Source organism: Kogia breviceps, chromosome 11 (genome assembly GCF_026419965.1).
Source record: "Kogia breviceps isolate mKogBre1 chromosome 11, mKogBre1 haplotype 1, whole genome shotgun sequence".
Classification (NCBI taxonomy): Eukaryota; Metazoa; Chordata; class Mammalia; order Artiodactyla; family Physeteridae; genus Kogia; species Kogia breviceps.
In genome coordinates, this window is record NC_081320.1 from 95,295,342 (window position 1) to 95,313,775 (window position 18,434).

Here is an 18,434-nt window from a genome sequence, read left to right on the forward strand (position 1 = left end):
CGGCTGGGCCCGTGAGCCATGGCCGCTGGGCCTGCGCGTCCGGAGCCTGTGCTCCGCAACGGGAGGGGCCACAACGGTGGGAGGGGCCACAACGGTGAGAGGCCCGAGTACCACAAAAGCAAACAAACAAAAAGCGTGCAAAACTGTCTCAATAAATACAGTTCTCAGAATCACCATTTTTGTTAAACCTTTCTCACCTTCATCATTTCCTTCTACCTCCATCTCTTTAAGTCCCGCAAGAGTTCTACAATCGCCCCTTAACCTGTATTTCCCATCGCGTCTTCCGCGTCCTCATCTGCATGTCAGGACACCTTGTTCATCTACGCGCCCAAAATCACTCATTGTTTTGCAAACTGAACCTTCCACTGGCCCTCCTGCTCAGTTAACACCAACCCCTCCCATCCTGGGCAGCTGCTTGATAAACGCAGGCTGTCATTTGTCAAGTGGCTGGAGAGACCCCATCCACCAAGCTGTGTGCCCTCCTTGAGGACAGGGAGGGGGCCTGCTCACCTCTGGGCACCCAGCCGGTCCCAGGGACCCAGGAAATGTTGCGGCCACACACGACCACGTTTCCTTTAACTTCCCAGGCTGCCTTTGACTATTCTTCAGCATTTGTCAGAAGCCTAATCTCTTGTATTTGTCTATTAAGCTAGGTACGTGTGGACTGGCGTGACTGAATTAAATCTATATGGTGACTGTCTTCCAAAAAGTGAAAATGCTTCACTGGTTGGGACGCTTTTGCATTGGTTCGATGGAAACAGAGGATGCACCATCAAAGCTGCCTCGGTCCTATTCTTATCACTTTGAAACAAACGCACGTCCCAGAGTGACAGACCAGAGTGCAGGAGAAGCCTATTTCTCCCTAGTGACCATCGTGGCAGAACAGGACTGGGGCGGTGGCAGGTAGGGGGATGCGGAGCTATGTCACAGGGGGGGCCCCCAGGGCAGACATGGCCACACGGGTGGGCACGATATTCTAGTGCTTTAATGAGGAAGGAGGAGACAGGTCATCACATAAACAGAAATGAGGAAACGTACCAGAGGCCAATGAAAGAGAACTACTGAAAACAAATTCCCTAACTCTACTAGAATTTCAGCAAAGGCCAACCTGTGGATCATCTTTGAAAGGACATCCAGAATGAAACAGAATTTCGGGCTCTCTGAGAAAACAAATTCTACTACCGTATGATGTTAACTTTTTGTCGGTCAACCCAGCCCCACCCCCACCCCCCGCCCCCAAACCGATCCTTGTTTCCGTGAGGCTCTCCGGGGAGCTGCAGGTGTGCAATCTGGACGCACATGCTTCTTCCCTGATGCAAAAACCAGGAACTCCAGGGATAATAAGTGGAGGCAAGAAGATAAAATGATGGTTTGGAGAAAGATTTAAATGGGCTTGGAAATCCACGACGGGTGCCTACCGACTCTGGAGAACAAGGAATACTCCAAAGCCATCAGACCTAACACCCACCCCGTGGGTGCTGCAAATCCTCAGCAGGCCACTAATCACTAATAATCACCTTTTCCTGAATCCCAGGTGAAAGGCCATGCAAGCCTCCACACAACATTTGTTCAGCACTTCACAACACATGAAACTCCTTTGCCCAGGGCAGCTCATCTGATGCACGTCTATGAAACTCTTCTGCATAGGCTGAGTACTCAGGACCGACATCATTACCCCATTTCCGACAAGGAACTGGGGCGCCGGACTTGCATGGTGTTCAGGGCAGCACAGCCGGTAAGCGGCAGTGAGGACGGGAGCCCAGGTTGAACCCCTGGTCCTCCCTGTCCTGCTGTGCGTAGCGTTGCCTCCCCTTCTTGCTGGACAGAACTGGTATAAATGGGTGAGGCCCAGTTAAAGAAAGACCAGTCGTGTGGCTTTAGCAAAACAGATAGCAGTCGTCTAGTTCTAAAAGTCGGTAACGTTCGGCACACGTTTACGGGGTATCCAGTGCTACCCCGGTGATCAGAGATCGTAATTAAAGTCGGAATCAGAGAGAGGCCATCCCAGAGCCAGGGTGGAAAGCACAATCTATGAGACCAAGCTTCTAAGAGAACTGACTCGTTAGAGGGAGTGAGCTCAGCATCAATGGGAGTATTCAAAGAATCTCAGCCAGGATCCAACAAAGAGGTTGTAAAGGAAATTCAAGAATGGGGCACTAAGTTGATGATTCTATGACCTGGTCATAACAACATCATAAAAGCAAGTTTTCATCCCAAGCAAGAAACCAGGGAGGGGTTTGGAGTTGTTTTTTTGTTTTAGGGTTGCTGGGGTTTTGTTTTCTGCTTTTTGTTTTTTGGTGGGGGGAGGAGGAGAGCAGGAATGTAAGGGAGAGGGATTTGTTTGGGAATTTTCTTTTTGTCCCATCATAAAAAATTCCAGGGCTTCCCTGGTGGCGCAGTGGTTGAGAGTCCGCCTGCCGACGCAGGGGACGTGGGTTCGTGCCCCGGTCTGGGAAGGTCCCACATGCCGCGGAGCGGCTGGGCCCGTGAGCCATGGCCGCTGAGCCTGCGCATCCGGAGCCTGTGCTCCGCAACGCGAGAGGCCGCAGCAGTGAGAGGCCCGCGTACAGAAAAAAAAAAAAAAAAAAAAAAAAATTCCAGACGTGCACACACCACCTCAAAGAGTAGCTTAGCAAGTTTGGGTATGAGGGGAACAGTGCTAAAATTCAAAAATTAGAAGAAATTAAGAAAACGGGAACTGTTCTCTCCCAGGAACATAAAACTCATGAAGACAATGCCCCCAACTAAATTCACTACAAACGCAGTTTAAGTCATAAGCTCGTAACATGTTTCTTAACAGGCCATGAAAGCTAAAGGATAAGTATGAAAAATAGAAACTGCATAAAATTGGGGGTGTGGACCAAAAAAAAAAAAAATGCTGCCTGCCATTTCAGTAAACAAATAACGTTGCCTGCCATTCTGGTAAACAATGAATGCCGCCCAACCATCAAGCCACCCGCCACTGCAGCCACCCCACCCCACCCCACCCCACCGGTGCACCCTGAAGGGAACTCAGGATGGAGAAAAACAGGATACCGGCTCTAGACGATTAAAATCCATTTCAAAGAATTCATTTCAATGAGCCCAGCTTCTTGCATCATCCCGTACATAGACAAGCCCTCAGATCTTTAACTGGAGATGTCTGGGGTTTTGTCATTAGCAGTAATCTTTTGATGCTCAACTACATTTTTTGTTTTCAGCAAAAAATTCCTCTATCCCCTGGCTCCCCCCCTTACGTCTCTGGAGCACGCAGGCTGTGGCGACCTTACTGAGGTCACAGATAAACACAGCTCTCCGCTCTCAGGTGCGCAGATGTGTTTAGTCAATGGGGCTCCGAAGGCCTGGACGTGCTCGCCTTCCTCCGGCACCTGTGAGCTGTGCGCACGGCGGCCAGGTCTTCACACGGCCTCCCTGATGAGGCCTTGTCGCTGTCACCAAGAGCGAGGTACAAGACGGTGACTCTGAAAAGGTCTTTGCCCTTGGAAAGCACAGGCCAAACGTCTGCCATTTCTTCCCTGAGCCAATGACCCGGTAAGTGAGACTCGGTCGTGGGCTCGGGGTGTGACGTTTTCACAAGTGTTCACACCTCCCTCAGCTACCCCTCCTCGGGGCTGCAGGTCAATCCAAAACCTTTCCCCACAGTCCTCAAGGCCTAAAAGGTCAGACACCCTCCTTCCTTCACTCTGGGATCTGAAGACATCTTTGGCACTTCTGTCCTCAGGATGACTCATGGCTTCCTGGAGCGAGCCTGCCAGGAATCCACCACCTGTGCAGGCGGCCGTGTGCTCTGTCACCTCTCCCCTCACAGCCGGTGCCTAAGGGACTCCTGCGGAATCTGGGTTTAAGGCACACACAGGGAGAGTGTCCTGACTGGAAAACCAACGCAACATCACGCAGGGCGAGGCCTCCGACTTTGTGTTCCTGTGATCTGCAGCAGGGCTACACCCCCAGAAACCCAACGGGCTACTGCTCTCCGGGGCCAGCGCGCCAGCCCGCCAGCTACTCTGGTCAAAGGAGCGCATCGGAGGGACTTCTCAGGATCCACTGAGCGGGTATTTTACTGGCAACGCTAGACGAAGGCACTAACGCAGCACACCAGCGTGACACAAACCTTTAAACCTGCCGTCCGTCTTCACATACCATTAAGGCTGGTACACTGTCCAGACGGGATAATAATCACGAGTTTAAATTGTTTGCTCAGTTACCGTAATGATGCAAGGGATACGATTTTCCCAGTTTGCAGGGAGTCTGTATATAACCTGGGCAGGGTGAGGGGTGGAAGTACTATCCAAACCCAGGTTCGGTCTACATCCAACACTATGACCATCCTGCCAACCTCCCGCGTGACGTGATGGTCTGACCTACATACGGGGCAGCGCACGCAGACTTTAAATGACACCTGCAGAAAGGTAAATATAACGCACAGCATTTAACAATATATTCACTTCTCCAACGGCCAAGGCGAAGTTATCCACCACGGTACATTTGAAGCGTTTTATCTGCTGGCTCGGAAATCGGTCTGCGCGCTCCAGGGGTATGTCTGTGCTTGCCGGCTGGTCCAGGCGCGGCAGACCAGCCTCATCCTCTGACATCTCCAGGTGGCACCACGCAGGTAAGCAGAAGGTGCTCGGGGCAGGCGCACAGGCTCGGCTGAGCTTAACAGCCACCAGCTAATAGCCAGTCAGGGCCACGCCCAGGGACCTTGCAGCTCTGGAAAGGGTCTCATTACTTTTGAGTTAACGAAGAAAAAGGGCAAAGAGCGTATAAACAGCGTATCTTCCTCGTTGCTATTTATAGCAACGTCAAAGAGGAAGTCTTTCTCCGGAGCACTGCGCATTGATACTCATCAGTTGGCAAGTGTGATAAATTATATACGAAAGACCAACGAGGAAGTATGACTTAGATGCGGCATTATGCAGGGTAAACAACCCCAGACCGGAAGTCCAGGTGCCTGGGCTCCACGCCCACCCCTGCCGCACCGACAGCGCACGCTGGGGCAAGTCCCCTCCCCCTGGCCAGCGCGGACCAGGTGAGCCCGGCAGCAGCTGCCTCAGTTAGTCCGACCATCCTGAACGGAGCGCTATGAGAAACTTCGTACGCAAGAGAGCACACTTCTGTGTCCGTCAGGACCCCCGGGGATGCAGGGACTTTAATGGCAGGCCAGCGTTCTTCAGGGGGCACTCTGGTCCAAAGTAAGAAAAATTCACCAGAAAAGCTTGTGATGCTTTTGAAAAGCTTGCAGGTCAGACTAATATCAATACTTCCTGACAAAAGTGACGAAACAGCAAAACCAGCCCGCCCTGGGGTCCCCGCACCAAAGCCCTCTCTGAATTAAGCAGGTCCTGCCCATCACAACTCAGCTCCAGGCTGTCCTGCAGGACACGTGGGGTGTGAGTGTGTCCAGGATGCAGGGGGCTGTCACTCTGCGGAAGTCAGTCAGGAAAGCGGGCGTCCAGAATACCTCCAGACACTCAGCAAAGACAGAGGGAGGGCAGAGGAGGTTTCCTCCTCCTTCAAGGCCGCCCACAGGGGAGGAGCCCCACACTCCGGGCACACAGCACATGCACAAACGCGCCAGCTACCCAAGTCTCGTATGGGTCCAGAGGGCAGCGCTGCGAACACTTGTCAAGATGAGGTAATGGAGGTCTCATGACTTCTCACCTCATTGTGACATCAGAAAAATCAGCATTTCATCCAAAATTGGCAGAATCCTTCTCCAGGGTTCACTGATTGCCCAAGAAACACTGCTTTCTTGGAACTTCTGCCAAAATGCAATGCCCCAGCCATAGCTCTCATAACCCTGTGGCTTTGCTAATACCATCCACCTCTAAAATATTAATGTCAATTTAAGATGGCCTCAGACCAACCCAATAGAAAAATGAGCAAAAGAGAGAGAGAGTTCACAGAGAAAGAAGTCCATCTGGTCAATGATGTGTGAGAAGATAATCCATCCTATTCATAATTTAAGATATGCAAATCAAAGGGGGCCTTTCAGATGGTCCAAAATCAAAGCATTTTGTAAAAACCTGAGGGGTTGGTGAGAACAGGAAAAAAACGAACACTCACCACTCCCTGCCAGTGAGGTAATAAACGGGGTAAGCACTGTGGCAATAGCTGTCGTTTCTTGCACACACCAGCAAACTCCAGCAATTCTTCTGCTGTGTACAAAACAGTAATCCGGGCACTGATAATAATAAGGAAAATTAGAAACAAATATCTACAGGACTTCAGTTAAGTAAATTAGGGACCACCCACACCATATAACTGAATATTATGAGGCTGTTAAAAAATTTAAAAAGAGAGGGAGAGGTAGTTCTCCAAATACTAACACGAAAAGATATATATACGGTGTGAAAAAAGTACAAAAATATTTATAATATGAACCCATTTTTAAGAATTACATTTATACATATTCTCATATGCACAAAAAAATTATGGACTGATGTACATACCAAAAGAGGTTCACAGGCTCACCCTAGGGAACAGGCCTGGAGAAGGGGAGGACACCTTCCCTTTTCACCACGAATATTTCCACAGTGTTGGTTCCTGGGTTTTGTTTTCTACATGCGCGTATACTGCTTTAACGTTAATTTTTAATGACCTCAGAGAACTGGGGGAGGCAGGGCAAGACCCGGTCTGCTCGGTGTCAGGGTCTCCGCAGCACTGAAGCTGCTGGACGGGAGGGGGCGATGCGGGGTGGTCCTGCTTTGGTCGGAAAGGTCAGGTGGGTGACAGCTCCTCCCGAGCTGGGATTGTGCAACGCTCCGATCTTGCAATCCCGTGTGATGAGTGTTCTCAGGTCCTTGCCAAGGAGCACAAAAGGCCTGGGTGGTGGAGGGTGGAGGGTGGAGGCAGCTGAACTACCCCGGTGGCCAATGTGCTGGACCCACAGGCCCAGGTTTAGAGCCCTATCCCCCAGCTCTGGACCCCGTAACTCACGAATGGAGCACAGGGCTTGCAGCCTCTCTTTACAGCCCTGCAAGGGCCCTTTGTCCAGGTCTGTGTCTTGGCCAAAAAGAAAGCCCTGCTTTTGTGACTTCTGCACGACCCCTGCTCCCTCCACCCAAATATCACCTGGATGCTCAAGAGTGCTGCCTACAGCTCGGGGGTAAGAGCTTGAGCTGCAGAGGCAGACAGCTGGCCTTCACCTCCCAGCTCCGCCACCTGCTAAGCCATGACCATGAACAACTGACCGACCCCTCGGCCGCTCAGTCTCATATCTATAAAACAGACGACCTCACAGGATGGGTATACGTGGAGTTCTTTTCCAAGGGCACGGCCAAACGAAAGTCAGGTGCTAACCCTCTGGTCACAAACGGCACCAAAGGCTGGGCTGTGAGTTAAGGCTGCAGCCTGACGGCGCTTTGCATACGCCAACTATTTAGATCGCACCCTCCCAAAAAGACAGGGCCAATGAACACTACTGGTTGAAATTAAGACAGAAATATCAGAAGGGTACGGACGGTTAGATTCCAAGAGGCTGGGAATACATTTCCATTTTATCCAAAAATCTGCGCCCAAAGGCAACCCAAAGACTGGGGTGATGCAGAGTTCACCGGCAGGAAATTCTCTGGCCAAAGCGGGGAGCTGCCTTGCGGGTGCCCGGTTATCCCAGGACCCTCACTGCTTCTATCTTTTGTCAACCAAAGGTGGATGCCTCGAGAGACCAATCAATGCAGAGAAAGATTTCACCAAAAAGAGAGAAGACATGTGTCCAAGGAGATACGGGCCTTCCGGGAAGGAGGCACATGGTGGAAGCGTGCTGATCGTGTCCCAGGAGCGCTGGGCACAGAGGGTGTCTCGAATGCAGGGTCTGTGGTCGGCCTGAGGAGTAAACGGGCAGTCGATGCAGAGCCACGACTCTGCTCTAAGAACCTGTAGCTCTTCACTCGAAAGCCCAGTGTTCAGCACCAGGAAAAAAAGTTGTCGCAACAATCCCAAACCTGCTCGGTGTGTTGAGAGATGTGGTTTCCATCGCCGGCTGGAAAAGCATCCTCTCCAGACGGAGCTCCCACCAGCCCTCCAGCTGCACAGCGGATGCGGAAGAACCGCCCTGGGCCACCTCCCGGCAGGCGGTGACTGCCCGGGAGGGGGGCGCGGGGGCCAACACCTGACACACGCGGGCCCCTCCCCGCACACCAGGCACTCGGTCTCACACACCCCACACTTCCCTCCACCAGAGCTTGCATGTGGGGGCACATGTGCGTGCGTGCGCGCGCGCGCACGCACACACACACACACACACACACACACACATCTCAGCTAAACAAGCTTCACAAAACAATACCTAACCTCAGATTAGTATGTCCGGGTCTGGGATTTTCTCTTCTATTCTATTTCACCTTTTCTAAAATGCCCATGGGCCTACTAAAAACTGATTTTAGGACCAGAGGGTGACAGGCGGCGCTGTGAAGCGTATTCACTTGTTGTTGTTTAAATAAAAGGTGGGGCGGGGGCGGCGGGGAGACATGGGAAGAGGAAGAAGGGGCACACAGGGAAGTGTGGAGGACACAGGACAGGGGGGCAGCGCCCCCCACTGTCAGGAGGGTCTCCCGAGCCCGGCACATTGCATCCCCCCAGCTGGACCTGCTGCCAGGAATGAAAGCAGGCGTCGGGCCCCTGCTCTCTCTAGACCCTCCGGCTCACAGCTTAGAAAGCTCCCGCTGATGGGCCAGCTCGGACTTTGCTCTTTTCACAAATCCCACTCCGATCCTAAGTGAGTGGGCTTCGGGCGGAATAAGCCCGGCCAGGGCTCCGTGAAACCTAAGAAGTGGGACTTCGCCCGCCCTCCCCAGGGCACTCGCCCCAACGCTGACCGTGCATCGCGGCCTCGCATGTTCCTTGTCACCTCAACAGCTCCCAGTTCTCATGGCTCGGTCACGCCGAGGAAGCTGAAGTGCAAACAGGTCAAACCACCAGCCTCAGGGTCCCAACTGGACCACCGTCTTCTAGGTCTTTTTCAAAATGCTCCAGAAGCCAATCCGGCCAACATACCTTCCCTGGAATGAGCTGCCTGCAGCGTCACCCATCGCCATCGGCACCCCTGCCCAAATCAATTCATCACATTAGACCTTGAATCCAGAAGAGAAAGGACCCAGGGGAGACCAACTCACAGTGTGAGAGGGGGTCCCATGGCGCTGATTTACAGCCCAGAGGCCAGTGTCAGGCAGGACTGTCCCAACTCTACAATTAGCCCTCCTCACCGGCACCCTGTGTTCCTCCCTTAAAATAACAGTGACCACAGGGACCCCACATTCTTTCCCAGGGGCTCTTGTGTATCTCAGTGAACGTTTACCATAACTTGCAAATGGGTGTGACTCTCTCTTCATTGCCCAGGAGAAGAAACACTCAGGAGACACTCAAGAGAATGTGTCTTTGGCCCAAGTTACAAGTGGGTAAGTGGCTAAAACTACAAAGCCAAGTTCTTTGCACCAGCCTGTGTGCCCCACAGGCCTCAGGCCCTTCTTTTGAAATCTCTCTCCATCTCCTGCTCTCCACCCCCGCCCTCTGGTCCAGGGCCCTGAACACAGCTGACTGGGCGGGGGGCAGGCTTACAGACTTCCTTCTGGCCAGGCTGGCCACACTACCCCTTCCCAGGGCAGACTTCCCAGCCTTTCCAAGGTGCCCTCAAGACCAGGAGATCCGTCAGTGCCCCACCCGAGGGCCCAAGTTCTCGCCCTTGCAACAAGACTCAGCAGGTCTGTCCTCTGCAGCCATTCTTTTCCAGAGTGCTGAGATTTTGGACAACTGAGACCCGGGATGGTGAAGGCACCTGGGAAGGGCCCCACTGCCAAGCTAACGCAGAACCCAGACGAGAGCCCAGGCCTCCAGGCCCACTAAGTTCAGGTCCAGGGCTCTGTCCAGGCCTGGCTCCACACCGTACGGCCCCCTCCACACAAACAAGCATAAAAGCTCCAACCACACACCCATACACAAAAACACTCGATAATAAAACAGATGTCGGCAGATGTGAATGAAGCATTATCAAAATACAGAACCGGAAGACAAACTCTTAGATTTCCACCATTTCTGGGGGGAAGACGCGTACGTGTGTGTTTATTTCTCAGTTGCTATACATTCTGCAATTGCTTAGTTTAATTCATGAGACCCAAATTATAGAAAAGGGACAAACAGTAAATTTCCCAATCACCCCCCCCCCCCATTACCAGCACCCTCCCATAAAAACAGCCGATAAGCTCATCTCTCCAAAACACTTCCGGAAACTACTGGGCTCTAAAAACTCTGAATTAATACGGCCAGTTGTTTTAGTCAAGTCCCTGTCTGTTGGTCAAAAACGGTGTTGACATCTGCGTTCTCCAGCCACTACCCTCCACGCAAATTATCAGCCAGTTATCTATACACACTCCTGCTCCACGGCACTTCAAGTTATTTCCAAGACACTACTTTTCATCCTACATTTTCCCCGCCTTCCCCAAAATAAAATTATTCGCAGGGGCATCTGATGGAAGGAAGGTCTAGCACCCATCAGGCTGCAGGAAAGATGCAGAGGAGGGACCAGACTGTAATCCGAGAACCAGGATCCCAACCCGGGCTCAGCCTGCCTCCGAGCAGCTGTGTGACCTTGGGCACTTAAGTCAACCTCCCCGAGCCTGCTTCCTCAACAGCAAAGCAGGAATCCTAAATAACGCACCCCCACCTCCCCGAACAGTTTCATAAAAGTCCCCGGCGCTAAGCAAGGGCTGCCTGCTGCCCAGGTACAAGCCACACGTCCTGCCAGGACGGAGACCCGCGGCCGCCCCTCGAGTTCGCCACGCCGATCAAGGTCAGCCCTTTGGGCGAAGGCCCGAGGGAAGCTCACGAGGCTGCCGGGTCCCTGGGCCTGTTCCCCGCCTCCCTCCCCGAAACACTTGCCCCGAAAGGGCCGCGGGGTCACAGTGTGGTCCCCGGACATCACGTCGTCCCGCATCCCCCGGCCGGCAGCGGCCCGACCGCGCCCCCCGCCCCCGGGCCGCGCCCCGCCCTGCCCAGCCCGGCCCCGCCGAGGCTATGGCCCCTACCTCGGCGGCGGCCGGGGTCTGACCGGGGATCCACGGAGACTCGACACGGGAGGCTGGCGGCGGGGAGGCTTTCACTCACCTTGTGGCGCCGCGCGCTCGGCCGCCTTTGTATACAAACACCCAGCCCGCCTCGCGCTCCCAGTCTGCGCGGCCCGGCCCCCGGGGGCGGGGCGAGCGGGGCGGCGCGAGGGGCCTCACGAGGCTCGGGCCTCTCGGCTGCTTTCAGGGCCCGCCCGGCCCGAGACGGCGGAGCCTCCCTCGCAGGAAGTGCCGGGGCAGCCCGCCCTTCCTTCCTCGCCTACCTTAGCGCTCTTTACTGAGATGCGGAAGGAAGACGGAAGATGCCGGCTTGGAAGGAAACACGAGTGCAGTTCTGGCCACTCTAAGACTGAGATTTTTTTCCAGCCACCCCAGACATGTCGGGAAGGGGAAGGCTTCTGGTGCTTGTTGAAGAAGCCGGCTGGCTCTAGGTAGAAGTTTAAGGTCATCTGCTATCTTTCTGTGGTATCCCCATTACTTCCACTGCATCTAAACAAGTCCACACTCTGCAGGGAGAATTTGTTTCCAACAAGCAATGAGGAGAAAACACTAGATCACGTTTCAGTATAAACTGAAAGGGATTTACGAAAGCCCTTGCCCTGCTGATCCTGCCCTGGCTGGAGTCCCCCTGGGAGGGCCCTTGCCGTGCTGTCTGCAACCAAGCCGTCACCCAGCTGTGACTCAGCCAGGACAGCTGAGGTGATCCCCTGGGCCAATCCCTGGACCTGCTGCTTTCGGCCCAACTCGGAAGAGGAGAAAAAAACCACAGGGATGAGTAAACTTGCTCCAGCCTCTGGAGGAGGAAGGAGGGAGGAGTGATGCCAGGGCAAAGCGACGCGAGCACCCTCGATCCTAAAAAGACTCAGACTCGGTTTCACTGTCTGGAAAATGGGAGGCAGATGCTCAACACATAGATCCACTTTGAGGATGGAAATGGCCATCATGTGAAATACATGGCCTTTGCTAACTTGAAAGATTTTTAAGTTCTAGAACCCTATACTTTAAGGAGTGGTGATTCCCAGGATTCGTTCAGTGCTTAGCCCAGCTGTGATACAGAGGCCGCCCAGCTTGCCCAGCCTCAAGACTCAGCAGGCTGCTGACCTTCCTCCTAGGAGGGACACCTAGAGAAGGCCGATGATGTGGAAGGCTAAACAATTACAACTCCTCGATTGTCAGAACTTTTCTCTACATAAAAAGTGATGAGAATGATCTAAGCCGCCCCATTCTAGCAGGAAATCTCCATCCTTCTATCCAGTGACAATAGCAATCCGGGGAATTCTGAAGTTTTCCAGATTAACTACCTACACAATTGAAAAGGCTCTGCAAGGGGGAGGGGAGACAGGAGGGTGAAGGCCCTCCGCTCTTCACCTGAGTCTTTTGAAACAATACTGGTGGGTGAGCAATTGACTCATCTCCTGACAGTGACAAACAGTGGTTAGCTCTGTAAATGCCCTGTGGGCAGAACGGATGCCAGAGAAAGAACAATGAATTTCCCCCAGAGGGCTATACTTTATCTCTGGTGCCTGACTTGGTCTCCTAGGGAGGGAGGGAATCTCCTAGCGTGCAGGGCCGGGGTTTGGCTGGAGGCCTTCAGCACAGGCACTCCCTTGCTCGAGGCCTCAAGAATCAGATGCGAACCAGGGACCACCCGGTGCTGCGTTGCCCCCTCGGAGGGCAGGTCACAGAACAGCCTGGAAATCCACCAGAGGTGGAGTGGGTCCCATCCCAGCGGCGTGCCCGTGGGCGGACTAACCAAAGCAAGTTTCTTGGGGGAAGAGGCAGGTATGAGAGGTCCTGGGTTCCACAGGGGGAGGAGGGAGGGGACTCCAGGGGGAGCGAATGCTTGGAACCAAAGCACAGAGGGCCCACCCCCAAGTTAGGGGGAGGATCATAGATGAGGGCTGAGGCATCCAAGAGGGCAAAAGAAGTCACAGGGAGATTAAGGGGAGCTGCTGACAATTGGCCACAGCTTGAAGGCCACACCACCCTCATATTCACCCTAACAGATACGTTAACTAGACAACACCGTCCACCCTCCCCTGGGCCACGTGCCGGGCAGAGTCCAAGCCTCGTGGGGCTCCGGCACACGGCGCAGCGGGGAAGCAAGGGGAGCCCCCAGCCTCAGGGCAGAGGCAGATGCAGGTCCCCCACTGGCCGGCGGGCCACACTGCCTGGCACGGAGAGCAGTGAGCACCCCCGCAAGCCCCAGCCCCGTCTGTCTCGCCGCCTTCATTCAGTACTCGGGTGTTGAGTGCCACCCTGTGCCCACGCTGAGCACTGGGGGCTCCAGCGGGGACCAGGCCAGTCGCGGCGTCTGTCCTCCATTGAGTCTTCGGTTGGGGGCAGGAATGTCGGTCGATGGCACAGATACACATAAAAATTGTTACCCTATTCAGTGCCACCGTGAACTGAGCGGTTGGACGTGGCCGCGGGACTTGACCTGCTGGGCCCCAGAGGAAGAGGGGCGGGCACTAATGTGGACTCGTCTAGGCCGGGTGTGCAGGAGCAGCCCGACGGGAGGAGGCCAGCCTGTGCAGAGCGGGCTGGCACTTGCAGGGCTCGAAGGAAGACACCCCCCCACCCCCGGCCCTGCACCGCTGGCCGCTGATGGGGGAGGGGGAGCACGCAGGACAGCGGCTCCCAGCCTGTGTCCCGGTGATCAAGAGGGGCTGGGACATCCTTTCTCCCCTGGCCGCATGGGGGAGGTTGCTAAAGAGTCAGGTGACGACAAGAAATATATTTTTTGCTAGGAAACTACATCGTTCTCTCTTCCTACCCCACAGCCAGGCCCGCAGGACCCAGGTCTCTATGAAGCAGCCCTCACACCTCGGAAGGTATTTCCTTTGGTGTATACGTCACACACACCAAATGTCTGAGTTTCACCCTATAGCCTTCCTCCCTCCGTGTTTCTACCCCAGCCTTGTAGTGAACAAGTGTCTCTCCTTTGCCAGGCCCAGGACTGAGAGTCACCCTGTTTGGTCTGGCACAAGCACTTGCCAATGAGAATAGACATGAAGCACAGCAGAGCGGGGTCCTGCTGGATTACGGAGAAGGTTGGGAGATGAAGGGAAGAGGAGAGATGAGGTGGCAGGAGTGAGGCCACTTAGGGAACTTGGGACGGTGACCCGTGACTGGTATTTTAATCATTGGCAAGGCCATGCTAGATGAACCTACCTGAGAAGAAAACATATTTGGAATTCAACTGGGAAATGCATCTGCTACGGACTAAATGTTTATATCCCCCCAAATTTATATGTTGAAGCCCTAACTCTCAGTGTGATGGCACTTGGGATGGGGAGGGAATTAGGCTTGTAGATGAAATCGTGAAGGTGGAGCCCCACCAGACACCTGGACCCCAAAGCTAAACACAGGGGTCCAGCCTCTGACCTCAGTGAGGGAAGCTGGCTACAGAATAAAATCGGGCTCCTGCAAGAAGACACCATGCAACCCGTTACAGGCCGTGGGCTCAGGGCCAGCCCCAAGGTCCTTGCTCAGCTACTAGAATTTTCAGCTGATAGACCTTGGCACCCAGTTAAGAGAAAATCTTCGATGCCAACTGATATAATCCTTTGTCGTCTCTAAACAATTAAGAAAGCAGAAGGGACTGGATTTGCCAGCAAATTCTCACATCTGTAAATAGGCAGCCTTTAAACTCGCCAATAGCCATCCACGATGGCATCTGCTCGTTGCCTGGAGCCTAACTAAACGCAACTTCTTTAATTGTTGACCTAGAACCTGGGGTTGGTTGAGGAAAGTCACTCTAGACTCAAGGACTTCAAGTCATCGCCCTCATCATCTCTTGTGCTTAGAATAAGTGAAATCATTCCGAGTTGGACATTCTCACCCACGCCTAACCCAGTAAAGCAGTGTTCACCACGAAAACTTCTCACATATTAGAATCGCCTGGGGAACTGCTGAAACTCTCGACGCCCAGACCAGCGTTCACGTCGAGTAACCACAGTCTCTGGGGGCAGGACCCAGGCATCGGTACATCGCAGAACTCCCGCATGAGATTCCAGCGCACAGTCACGTTTACAAACCGGTGTTCTCCGAGTCCGCTTCCCTTCATCCTGTACACCTGGCCGGCTGCACTTCCCTCTCTCAAAGCCCACCATCTCCTCTCCCAGCACCCTGTGCCAAGGGGCAACATGTAATTTATATGCCTTCTAAATGTCCTTATAACAGAACCCATACAAGACCGCTCAAGTAGAGTGACTGGGTGAGTGAGTGAGTGAGTGTGTGTGAGTGTGCGTGAGTGTGTGTGTGTGAGTGTGTATGTGTGTGTGTGCGCGAGTGTGTGTGCGTGGGTGTATGTGTGAGTGTGTGTATGTGCGAGAGTGTGCGCGCGTGTGTGTATGTGTGTGAGTGTGTGCGCGCGTGAGTGTGTGTGTGTGTGTGTGTGTGGAACATGATACACTGAAAGGGGCCAGGGATTCCAGAAACGGGCCTTGAACTTGAACTGGGGCAGATTCCTCTCTGTCCCTCACTGTCTTTCCACCTGCTCAGCTCTGCCCCCTTCCCGTCTCCCAGCTGCTTCCTCTCCAGGCTTGCCTCCTACACACAGCTCACCAGGTAGCTCTTTCCTTCACATGACCACCTACCTCAGTCCCCCTAACCCCAAAGTTTCAAGGGAGAAATTGCATTGACTCGAGTCATCTTCTCAAGCTGCAGTACAAAGTCTCAGGTCACTGCATCCTAGGGATGACTGCCTTTGCTTGTCCTTCCCTGGCCCAGTGCTTCCCAGTCCTGCTTATATCCCCTTTCCCATCACCTCGCGTACCCCAGACACACTGCTCAACACTGTAGGAGAGAGAGCCGTGAGCCAGACATGGCTCCTTCCTTCAAGGCCTCCTTAAGTCTGTCCAGCATCCAAGCCTTGATGTCAGGGAGCACTGAGGGAGGAAGGGAAGCAGGTGCTATGGAAGACAGGAGAAGACCAGATCAAGCCTGATGGGAGACGCCAGGGCGAGGGGCTCCACGCTGGGCTCTGATCCCAGCTTCGCCTCTTGCTACTTATGTGATCTTGACCTCTCTGACCCTCAGTTTCCTCTTCTACTAAACTGGGGTGAAATGTCTGTTTCACGGGCTGTTTGAAGGAATAAATGATTTAAAGTACTTAGTGCAATACCTGGCACAATATACATGGTCCACTCTGGTGAGTTTTATAATAGTAATGATAATTGCTACTACTATTATTATTATTATTATTATTTATTCTGAACACTTAGAAGCCTGATAAGGAACACGGTATCATGTTTCGGGCCTTCAGGATGGGGAAGACTCCTGACCGATGAAGTGTGGGAGGAGATATTTCAGGCTGAAGGACCAGCACGTGGAAAGGCCCCACGAAGGCATGTGGGAAAAGGGGGCGCTCGGTGCCCTGTGGCTCAAATGCGGCGTGGGTGCAAGAATGAATTCATACCCGTCTCTCTTCCATGGTGTCCAGTGCATGCTGGGCCCCCAGGGAGGTCTCAGAGGACACGCTGAATGGCTGATGAATTGATGGGCCAGGTTTAGTTAGCCTGGGAAAGGGAGTAACCACTCCGGAGAGTTAAAGTCCATTTCCTGGATTTTAAAGCACACGTTCCTTTGTGCTTAGGAGAGCTAAATTCAATCTTCCCTTAAGCCAAAGCAGAACATTAACATCACCCGTGAGCAAAATGACATGCACCTACGAGGAGCATCAAAGATGATGGGGCATCCACATCGCCTCCTCTGGCATCCATGGGAACGCGGCCTCAGTAAGCCTCTGGCCTCCCTCTCCACCCTTCGTCCCTTCCGTTTTGTGGAAGGAAGTACAGAGCTGTGATTCAACTGCTGGTTTCTGGTGTGACGGTCAGTACAAACCAAGACAAAATTCCATCTTCCTGGTGCAACAAGGGAAAGAGGTTGCCTGCCCCTCCTCCCTCTTCTTAGCACGTTTACTATTGGACACTTACTATACATTCTTTCTCTGCCCCTTTGAGAGTAAATCGTAAAAAGTAAATCTTTCTAAAAGAGAAATAAGCCTCTGGGCACCTGTACAACTCAGAAATATTGCTAGTACCTGGCAGCCACCTCTCGGGAACGTAAAGAGAAAGATGGCGCCTCCGTCTCCCAGCGTCCCTGGGAGGGCAGGCGCCTAACTTTGGCAGGTGTCCTGCCTCGCTCCACGGTGCAAAACTAGCTCTTGTCACAAAGGAACTAGAAGTTTCGTTTTTCCTTTGGATAAAGGCAATAAGCTAACACAGATGGCCACCCCGTCACCAGGTGAACCGTGTGTGACAAATGGTGCCGTCAGGTCCTCTTACTGAGGACTGGTTGTCATTTAACCCGAGAACACATGTCAGCCTGGCTACATGAACGTGTGAAATCCCTTCATGTCTTTGCAGTCTCTTATTGGATGGCCTGGTTTAATGCTTATTCGATAATTCAACGCTTTTCTTTGTCGTCTCCCTTTGTGGAGGTTTTCCGGGCTGGGTGGAGATTTTGTTTTTACTGTTGTGTCCCAGGCCCGGCCTGGCCGTCCTCAGGACATAGCCTTCCTGCCCCTTGGTTCCCCGAGCCAGTACAGGGAAGCATGCGGTGTGGGGCGGCCAAGGTTAACTCACGACAATCTGCTTCTGGTCACAGGTCAAGGGGTTTCTGTTGTCCATCCCTCATCTTGCAAGTTCCCTCTCAAAGCGTGCCAGGAGTCCAAAGGAACCACGCAGAGAAAGCACACGTTCACGAATTCAATGTGGAAAAAATTAAATCTTCATTTCACCAACTTCGAACTCACATTTAGTGGTGTTCCCTTCAATTGTGAAGGTAGGGCAACAGCACACAATGGTAGCCACAGTTCCTGTGACCAACGCCACCAACTACAGATCGCAAATATTTTCACACCGCAACCAAGTTGTGGACGATACTGAGAAATATCCCGGACACTCATTACTACTTAAAAACGTTGGTTGTTATTCGATCTGCTGCTCAGGGACAGGGGAACCAAGGCAGCCAGACCTCGGAGAACCAAGGACAGGAGGCAGCCACTGGGACTTAGTCACAACAACAGAGAACGTCTCTCTCTGCCACCCCACACCTCCGAGCTATAACAGGAACAACAGCAGGGTAAAAAGAACAGCAGGGAGACGAAGAATAACAGGCAAAGGGACCCTCTGTGAGGCCCAGTGCAGAGGGAAGGCCTAAAGCTGAGAGTCAGGCAAGTATTTCTTGGGCAAACCACACCCTGAAACACGCGGTGTTCCCACGGGAATTTGACGGGTTCAGTGCGCTGAGGGTAACCATAGCAACAAGGAACCTCGAGCCCAGCCCAACTTCTACCCAGGTTAACTCCCACCCCCACACTAAGGGCCTGCCAGGAGGAAAAGTGGGTCCATTTCTAGAGATTAAAAGCAA

At 53.2% G+C, this 18,434-nt stretch overlaps 1 protein-coding gene across 27 annotated transcripts in view; it reads right to left on the reverse strand.

The window, feature by feature from the left end:
• LPIN1 (lipin 1) overlaps positions 1 to 18,434 on the reverse strand; it is a 124,994-nt gene that overhangs the window by 58,052 nt on the left and 48,508 nt on the right. For 3 of the 27 annotated variants that reach the window (XM_067008134.1, XM_067008132.1, XM_067008130.1), the window contains exon 1: positions 11,019 to 11,160. The exons of 17 other annotated variants lie outside the window; for them this stretch is intronic. The gene's annotated coding sequence lies outside the window, so the exon portion shown is untranslated. Of the gene's footprint in view, positions 1 to 11,018; positions 11,260 to 18,434 lie in introns of those variants that run through there. 7 more of the 27 variants (XM_067008136.1, XM_067008133.1, XM_067008142.1 and 4 more) reach the window with 6 other exon arrangements.